The sequence below is a fragment of the Dipodomys spectabilis genome, unplaced genomic scaffold, assembly GCF_019054845.1.
Source record: "Dipodomys spectabilis isolate Male_0828 unplaced genomic scaffold, ASM1905484v1 ptg000185l, whole genome shotgun sequence".
NCBI classification, from domain to species: domain Eukaryota; kingdom Metazoa; phylum Chordata; class Mammalia; order Rodentia; family Heteromyidae; genus Dipodomys; species Dipodomys spectabilis.
In genome coordinates this window covers 2,780,768-2,790,485 of record NW_024870862.1, presented here as the reverse complement: position 1 = coordinate 2,790,485, position 9,718 = coordinate 2,780,768, and the positions used below count along the sequence as shown (strand labels likewise).

Here is a 9,718-nt window from a genome sequence, read left to right as displayed (position 1 = left end):
AAGCACAATATCCTTAGTGCAATTCCAACTACCAAAAAAGAACAGACCAAGAAAAGAATCTTCTGTTGGCACTGGTAGTTCACACCTGTGGTTCTACCTACTTAGGAGGCTGAGATTTGAGGAACAAGGTTTGAATCGTGAGGCTATTATCTCCAATCAACCAGCAAAAAGCTAGTAGTAGAGGTATAGATCGAGTGGTAGAATGTAAAACTTGACAAATAATGCCAAGCAAGAATGAGAGGACCTGAGTTCAAGCCTCAGTTCCAGCACAATTAAAAAAAAAAATCTTCAGAATCTGGGCACTGGTGGCACACACCTGTAATACTAACTACTCAGGAGGCTGACATCTGAGGATCGAGATTTGAAGTAGGCTGGTCAGAAAAGTCCCTGTGAGATTCTTATCTCCAATTAGACCCTAAAAACTGGAAGTGGAGTTGTGGCTCAAGTGGTAGAACACTAACCTTGAGCACAAAGAGGCCCAGGGACAGTGCTCAGGCTCTATGATCAAGCCCCAAAACAGAAACAAAAACAAATCTTCAGAAAATTTATGACTCTATCTCTATTAAGCCTGACTGAAAAGTATGTGATTGATGATGAATGACACTAATAACATATAATAATAATACTTCTGATGAGGATTTATTCTGTGATGGCACTGTGCTGATCACTGTATATAAATGATCTCATTCCAAATTCAAAGTAGCCCTTGGAGGTAGGGACTGTGATGTCTCCATTTTACAGATGAGAAAAAAAGGCCCAGAAATATGTGTCCAAAATCAAAGAGTATGCTCGCTTCGGCAGCACATATACTAAAATTGGAATGATACAGAGAAGATTAGCATGGCCCCTGCACAAACTCACAGAGTTAATGGATGGCAGGATCAGGGCTTAAATCTTGATCTGGGTACAAAGTACATTTTCTCCTTAAGTTATGGTAAAAATACTTATTATTTTTCACAATGTGAAAATGTGTAAGTCAGTGACATTTAGCAATTCACAATTTTGTGTTACTATTGCATGATTTCTGGAGTATTTTTATTTCCCCTAAAGAAGACCTATTAAGGAGTAATTCTCCAACATTATATTGCCCCTAACTCCTGGTAGCACTAATTTACTCTGTCCCTACAGATTTGCCTATTCTACAGATATTTTATATCAGTGGAATCATACAATAAATGGCCTTTTATCTCTGCCTTCTTTTAGTTAGTACAGTGTTTGCAAAGTTAGCTTATATCACTGCATGCATCAAAACCTTTTATCCAACCAGGACGCAGCGGCTCACTCCTGTAATCTTACTCAGAAGGCTGAGATCTGAAGAACACAGTTCAAAGCCAGCTGGGGCAGGAAAGTCTATGAGATTCTTATCTCCAATTAACCACCAGAAACCAGGAGTGCCAGTATGGCTCATTCTGGTAGAGAACTAATCTTGAGGGTAAAAAGCTCAGGGCAGCACTCAGGCCCTGCATTCAAGCCCCACAACAACAAAAAGCAAGCAAGAAAGCAAACAAACAAATAAACCGAAAAATACCTTCTGGCCATATAATCTTTTTTCCACTATATTTTATTGTTAAGTTTATTTAGTGACAAGAAGGGAGGTAGGGAGTTTCCCAAGTGAGTTAAGTTGGAAGTTCGATACAATTCAGGATGTAGGTTTTCTCCCTATTTATAGTTGCAATAAAGGGTTAGTTAGAGAGAAGAGTTTTTCCCAGACTTGTCTGCCCAGGCTGGTTTTGAACCATGATCCTGACATCTCAGTCTTCTCAGTAGTTAGGATGCTAGGCATACCAGCTTACTCAGCTTCAATTTCTTTTTAGGTGTAAGAAAAGATTACCCTGAATTTTCCCCTCCAATCTGCTCTGCCAGATGTTCAAGGCAACCTATTCTTCAGCAGTTGCTGGCAAAGGAATGGAAATACAATGAATGATGTAAGATTAATGAAGGTTGAGGCTGGAAGGAGCCCTTTTCCCCTGTGTCCTACAGTCACCTGATGCCTGAACAAAATCCAAAATGTGAGGGAAAGTGATGGCTGTAAGGGCAGCCACCAGTTGAGTGGGCAAGATTTCCTGTAGGAAACCCCTCTATCTCTGAGGTCCAGGCCTTAACTGGATTTCTGAAATGACAAACAAAACCATCCAAATCACCAACCTCAACATGCCCAAGATGGAACTCATGGTCCCTTCCCATTGTTGCATTTAGTTGTGATGAGCATTCCCATTTCAGATGCCCATGCCGGCAAAAGAATTTTCACATCAGCTTTATCATCCATACTGTCCAAGTCCTTACTTATATCTACTGCTACCATCCTAAATCCAAGTGACCTCATCAGTTCTTCCCTGGATACTCCAGTCTAGTTTTTCACAGCACAACTAGAGTGTACCTTTCAAATATAAATTGGTTGTGTTTAAGGCACTGTTCCTGGAATAAGGACTAAAATTTGGTCTTTGTTCAATCATTTTCATCCCAATCACACTGCTTTCCTTTGAGCTTAATAAGGTTTGCACTCCATCCCTCCTCAAGACATCTGCATCTGCCCCTTGTCACCTTTCCCTTTCACCTTAACCTTCATTTCCAAAGGAAAGCTTTCCCACACATCCTCATGGTCAGACCCTTGCACTAGGAGTCACATCCTCATGGCCATACCCTTGCCCTGGTAGTCACATCCTCATGGCCATACCCTTGCCCTGGTAGTCACATCCTCATGGTCAGACCCTTGCACTGGGAGTCACATCCTTATGGTCAGACCCTTGCACTAAGAGTCACATCATTAGGGTCAGATCCTTGCACTAGAAGTCACGTCCTCATGGCCAGATCCTTGCTCTGGGAGTCACATCCTCATGGTCACATTTTTGCAATAGGAGTCACGTCCTCATGGTCGGACCCTTACACTGGGAGTCACATCCTCATGGTCAGATCCTTGCTCTTGGAGTCACGTCCTCATGGCCATTTCCTTGAACTAGGAGTCATGTCTTCAGGTTAGACACTTGCACTGGGAATTAGAAGAGGACTCTGTCTTTCTTTTTTCTCAGTATGCAGAATAAGATCTAAGGTTCATAACAAGAAGCAGCTGGTGTCTCCTCAACCACACACTAAATGCCAAGTACAGGACTGTTGAATGGCTAAGTGAATGGGTAACCTTCACAGAAGTGTAGCGGACAAGAACGTACCCAAAGCTCCAAGGGGTTACAGGATGGCTGCGTCCAATGGGTCTGCAGCCCAGGTCACGTGCACCCATCTGCGGTGGCTCTGCCCCTGGCCCGCCTCTCACAAACAGGCCGGGGGTGGGTCACAGAGGTCCCATGATGTAACAGCCTCCCAGCAAGTGATTGGGCTCTCTAGCACGCAGGCTGGGAAATGGGCATGTCTCTGTGTGTTGATTGGCTATCTCACTGCGGTTGGGCGGGCAGTGGTAGTGGCAGCCCAGGGAGGGACTAGAACGGGCCTGGCAGGGAGGGCAGAGGCAGGCAGCCTGGGTCCTCATCACAGGCTCTCCTGAGCCTTGCTTGCTTGGACTGACCATGGCGGGCCCGCAGTAACCTCGGCAGGATAAGGGCGCCCTGGGGTGCCCTATGGTTGCCATCTGCACCGCAATGCAGGAGAACTTTGGCTGGGTCGTGGTCAACTGCTTCCACCAGCTGCTGGAGGAAGAGTGGGACTCATTCAATCTCTTGCGCTAGGCCAAGCTCTGGTGCCACAACAGCAGCTGCAGCACCGCATGCATGACCAGGTGGTAGTGACGGCTCCTGGCTGCTGGGGTGGCCGAGTGTGGCCAGGCCGGAGCCTCAGTCCCCAGGCTGGGCATGGGCGGCAGCTGCAGGGAGTCCCAGAAGGAGCTCAGGAGCAACCCAACGCCTGGTGTGCCATGGCCAGACAGCCCCGGCTGGGTACGCAGGTAGGACAGGAGGTGCGTGGGGCTCAAGGCCTCCTGGCCAGCAGCCTGTACCCTCCACGTGAGTCCGTGCCACTGTGCACAGCAAGGGTGGGCGCCCTGGAGGCATTGCAAGGGTCAAGAGCATTCATGCGCCTCAGGTGGCCCTGGAGTAGGGCAAAGTTGGGGAGTCACGGGGCCTGTGCACAAGTCCAGAGCAGGCTAGTGCTGCCACCACCACCATCCCAGCCAGTGCACAGTGTGGAAGGGGACCGGCAAAAAGGGAAGGGGGTGACCTGGAAAGGGGGGAAAAGTGGAGGGTGGGGCCCGGGGACACGAAGGGTGCAGGGAGCGGGAGGCAGAGGACATGGGCAGGGCTGCAGTTCTCCAGTTTTCCAGCTGGCGCTGGCCTGGCAGCACTTGCAGTCCTGAATCACCCCTGATTGCTCTAAAACGGCATTCCTAACCCTGTCACCTCCAAGCTTCTAGATGCCTCCTGCCTCATCAGACCACAGCCTGGTGCAGGAAGGGGAAGGGCGCCTCAGAAAGCACTTCCACCTTACCCGCCCTGGCCCAAGGTGTCTGCACCTGCCTCCCCCTTCTTCCCTGATTGCTGAGTGTGGTGTGCTGTTGTCATGAGGTTACATGTGTAGTTGTCACTTTTGTGAGTGTTGAGGTTAGTTGTCACTGTTTTGAGTAGTGAGGTGAGGTGTGCAGTACTCATTTTTCAGACTGTTCTGAGTGTTGAGATTAGGTCTGTGGTTATCACTGTTGTGATTACTGAGGTTAGATGTGTAGTTGTCACTGCTCTGAGTGTTGAAGTTAGGTGTGTGGTTGCCAATGTTAGGAATATTAAGGTTAGATATGTGTTTGTCAGGGTTCTGAGTGTTGAGGTGAGGTGTCCAGTTGTCACTGTTGTGAGTACTGAGGTTTGATGTGTAGTTGTTGCTGTTGTTAGTGTTGAGGTTAAGTGTATAGTTGTCACTATCCTGAGTACGGAGGTTAGGTGTGCAGTTGTCACTGTTCAGACTGTTCTCAGTGTTGACATTAGGTGTGTAGTTGTCACTGTTCTGAGTACTGAGGCTAGATGTGTAGTTGTCACTGTTCTGAGTGTTGAGGTTAGTTGTGTCTTTGTCACTGTTCTGAATATTGAGGTTAGATGTGAAGTTGTCACTGTTCTGAGTGTTGAAGTTAGGTGTTTGGTGTCAGTGTTAGGAGTATTGTGGTTAGGTGTGCAGTTGTCACTGTTCTGAGTACTGAGGTTATGTGGAAGTTGTCACTATTCTGAGTACTGATGTTAGGTATGTGGTTGTCACTGTTTTGAGTATTGATTTTAGGTGTGCATTTATCACTGTTCTGAATGTTGTGGTTCAGTGTATAGTTGGCATTGTTCTTAGTACTGAGGTTAGGTGTGTAGCTGTCACTGTTCTGAGTATTGAGGTTATGTGAGTGGTTGTCGCAGTTCTTAGTAATGAGGTTAGGTGTGCATTTGCCACTATTCTGACTCTTCTGAATATTCATGTTAGGTGTGTAGTTGTACTTGTTCTGAGTATTGAGGTTAGGTGTGTGGTTGTTACTTTTATGAGTGTTGAGGTTAGGTGTGTAGTTGTCACTGTTCTGAGTATTGAAGTTAGGTTTGTATTTGTCACTGTTCTTAGTACTGAGGTTAGGTATGTAGTTGTCACTCTTCTGAATGTTGAGGTATGGTGTGCTGTTGCGTGTTCTGAGTATTGAAGTTAGCAGTGTGGTTGTCAATGTTCTGAGTATTGAGGTTAGGTGTGCAGTTTTCACTTTTCTGAGTACTGATCTTAGGTGTGTAGTTGTCACTGTTCTGAGTACTGAGGTTAGGTGTGTACTTGTCACTGTTCTGAGTATTGAGCTTAGGTATGTAGTCACTGTTCTGAGTACTGAGGTTAGATGTGCAATTGTCACTTTTCTGAGTATTTAGATTAGGTGTGTGTTGGCACTGTCCTGAATATTGAAGTTAGGTGTGCAGTTGTCACTTTTCTGAGTACTGTGGCTAGATGTGTAGTTGTCACTATTCTGAGTACTAAGGTTAGGTGTGTGGTTGTCACTATTCTGAGTATTGAGGTAAGGTGTGTGGTTATCACTGTTCTGAATGTTGAGGTTAGATGTGCAGTTGTCATTGTTCTGAGTACTGAGGTTAGGTGTGTGGTTGTCACTGTTCTGAGTACTGAAGTTAGTTGTGCTGTTGTCACTATTCTGAGTATTGAGGTTAGGTGTGTAATTATCACTGTTCTGAGTACTGAGGTTAGATATGTAGTTGTCACCGTTCTGAGTTCTGAGGTTAGGTGTGTGGCTGTCACTGTTGTGAGTGTTGAGGTTAGGTGTGTAGTTATCACCGTTCTGAGTACTGAGGTTAGATATGTAGTTGTCACCATTCTGAGTACTGATATTAGGTGTGTGGTTCTCACTGTTGTGAGTGTTGAGGTTAAGTGTGTATTTGTCACTGTTCTGAGTATTGATGTGAGATGTGCAGTTGTCACTGTTCTCACTGCTCTGAGTATTGAGATTAGGTGTGTTGTCACTGCTCTGACTGTTCTGAGTGTTGAGGTTAGATATGTGGTTGTGAATGTTCGGAGTACTGAGGTTAGGTATGTAGTTGTCATTGTTCATAGTAGTGAGGTTAGGTGTACAGTTCTCTCTGTTCTGACTGTTCTGAATATTGAGGTTAGGTGTGTAGTTGTCACTGTTATGAGTAGTGATGCTAGATGTGTAGTTGTCATCATTAGCAGAGCTTATTTGGCCTGTTCCTGGCTTGGTCAATACTTGTGCAATGCTTCTGGGAAGCAGAGACTCATGCCTCTTCTCCTAGGTCCTCTGGAGGCTGAGATGGAATCTAGGTTCGAATCCAGCCTGGCAGTAAAGTCCAGGAGACTCCTACAGCCAGTTAACCTCAGTGGGGCTGTGGTTCAATGGTGGAGTGCCAACCCTGAGCCTGAAGTCTTGAGAGACAGAGCTCAGGCCTGAGCGCACACACAAACATGTGTGTGTGTGCAGACACACACACAAAGTGTGAGTTCCATCCCTATCAGAAAATTTTAAGAACTGGCACCTTTACTTGTGCAAATCACGACTCTGCCTTTATCTGTGTAAAGTCGATTTGCTACTTGAGAATCAGAAGTCAGTAAAATAAAGATGCTGAAAACCAAATGTTATTCCATATATCAGTAAGTGTATGACCTTATTAAAACAAATGAGATAATAAACTTTTGAGCTTACTTTTTCTCAAATTAGACAAATACAAAGTTAAACGAGGCAAGGCTTCTCCATTTATTTACTCATCTATGTATTTTTGGCTGTAATAGTTGGAACTGATGGCATTATTATTTTTCATACATAGATGTCTCCCTCTGCTTCCTACATAGCTGAGATTAGAAGTGTGTGCCATCATGTCTTCATGTCTAGCTTCATTTTTTTAAACAAATGAAAATGTTGTGTCTTTTAGAAGAGTGTGACACTGCAGCTAGTACTGCTAATAAGCTGATTTTTCACTGTTTTATAATTTAAAATTATATTTTTGTCATGTATTTTCTTATCATATAGTGGATCAAACATGGGCCCCAAGCAAGCCAATCCAGAGGACTTTACCAATGAACTTCAGTCCTACCCTGAGTTGGAATTTTTAAACATGTATGACATTGGATGAAGACCCTTTATTTTTCCTGCTGTCAGCAATGTGAATTTATATGCACAAATTTAATTACATAAATGCATAGTGCTGTTTCTTTTTTCAAAACTTAAGTGATATAAAACTGGGATCCAGTCTACTTACTGCTTGACATTGTAATCCAGTGCACTTACCAATTTATCTGTCCATTTAGAGTCTAGGCAATCTGGCTTTTGAGATCTATATTTAAAAATCTTGAGTTAATTTTATAGTTAGAATATCATTGTAGTTCTTTTTCAAGTGCATAATAACAGCAAGCACCTCATTAATTTCCATTTATGTAGTTACTGTAGTAAAATTATCTATAATGAGCGTTAGAGATCTACACAAATTCCTGTTTGCCCTGTTATGAAGGTCTGTGCTTTTCTATACTCAAACATTTTAAATTTAGTCTGGAGTTTGAATGAATGCTTAGAATAGAGAAATGTCGAGCACTTCGGAATATGCTTTTTGACATACACTGGAAACATTAATCCTCCAGAATGTGGAAATCAGAAGCTTGCCCAATGGAAATGGAAGTTTTAATGTAACCACTGTCCAAATCTGTACAGAAACCTTCGAGAGGCCCTTTGCTCAGTATATTCTTGAACCATCAGAGGCTGTTTCAGCTTGCTTTCCTCAGCTTTCAGAGCCTAGGAAACACTTTGAGCCAAAATGCAACTATTTTATGAGAACTCTTGCTGGAAACTTTACTGTATTCTTTTCCTTCTCTAGGCTTGTGTTTAGGTCATTGATCAAAATCCTTATGCCAGCCTTTAATTGGAAAGGGCTGGTGAAATGCAAGGCTTGCATCACCTACTTCAAGCTGCTGTTCCAGCATGGAAAAGCCAGGTGGATTCAATTGCAGTCTTGACCTCTTACAACTAATTTCTGGGGGAAAATGTCTGTCACTATTAGCTTTGGTCTTTGGAAATTTAGAGGGAGAATTCAATGTTTTAAGGATATTTGTAATTATCCTAATAAGTAGCCAATTCTATTTAACACTTTTCAATTTACATACAGAAATGATGGAAGTGACTTTACTATAAAGCAAGTTTAATTGATATAGTTAAAAATGGGGTAGCAGAAAGAAGGTAGAATAAGCACTGAAGTAATTCTGTAGTTGAATGGAGATACTATAATAGTAAAACTCAGACGCTAATGTGTTACAAATAGAAAATCTAAAGCAAATCTTTTAATTTTTCAGTTTGTTAACTATATTTATTTAGGTGCTAGTTCTAGAGCTTGAACCCAAGGCCTGGCTCTCTCTTAGCTTTTTCTTTTTGTTCACAGTTACTGCTCTACCACTTGAAGCCACAGCTCCACTTCTGGTTTTCTTGGAGATAATGTAACTTTTATGCCCAGGTTGGCTTCGAACTGTGATCCTCAGATCCCAGCCTTACAAGTAGCTAGGACTACAGGAATGAGCCACCAGTGCCCAGCTTCAACTTCTTAATTTTTCTTTGGTTGTGATGCTTGAACTCAGGGCCTGGATTTTGTCCCTGAGATCTTTTGCTCAAGCCTAGCACTCTACCACTTTGAACCTCAGTGTTAATTTCAGTTTTTCTGATGGTCAATTGGAGATAAGAGCCTCATGGATTTCTCATTTATTTAGGGTATCTTTGAACCATGATCCTCAGATCTTAACCTTCTGAGTAGCTCGGGTTACAGGTGCGAGCCACCAGTGCCTGGCTCAACTTGTTAACATACTTAGTGACATACTCCCCCTGATTTCGAACATCCCTTCTAATTTTGTTGACCTGATTTGTTTCTACAGTAGAAGTATAATCCTCTATGAAAATATCATTAAGTGATATAAATTAGATTTAAATATTTATAGATATTATAGGATATTAAAGCCATATCAAAATGAACTTAAATCTCTTACACAATAGTTGACACTCAAACACATTTTATATTAAAGGTAATTATGTAATTGTATGTTTGTGATGTACAAACAGGACTTTTATTTTCAGACCTGATAGTACTTATTTTTGTTAGGCTACAAAGTTTAGTTAGGAAATATTAATGAGAATAAAGAAAAAGCATGTATTTTTATTTATTATATATTTTTTGCCCATCCTGGGGCTTGAACTCAGCGTCTGGGCACTGTCTCTGATCTGGTTTTGCTCAAGGCAAGCATTCTACCACTTGAGCCACAGGACCACTTCTGGCTTTTTCTG

At 43.0% G+C, this 9,718-nt stretch overlaps 1 pseudogene; it reads left to right on the top strand.

Annotated features, from left to right (window-relative positions):
* The first annotated feature begins 785 nt into the window (after positions 1-785).
* On the top strand, positions 786-855 carry LOC122121172 (annotated as a pseudogene).
* The last annotated feature ends 8,863 nt before the right edge of the window (positions 856-9,718 follow it).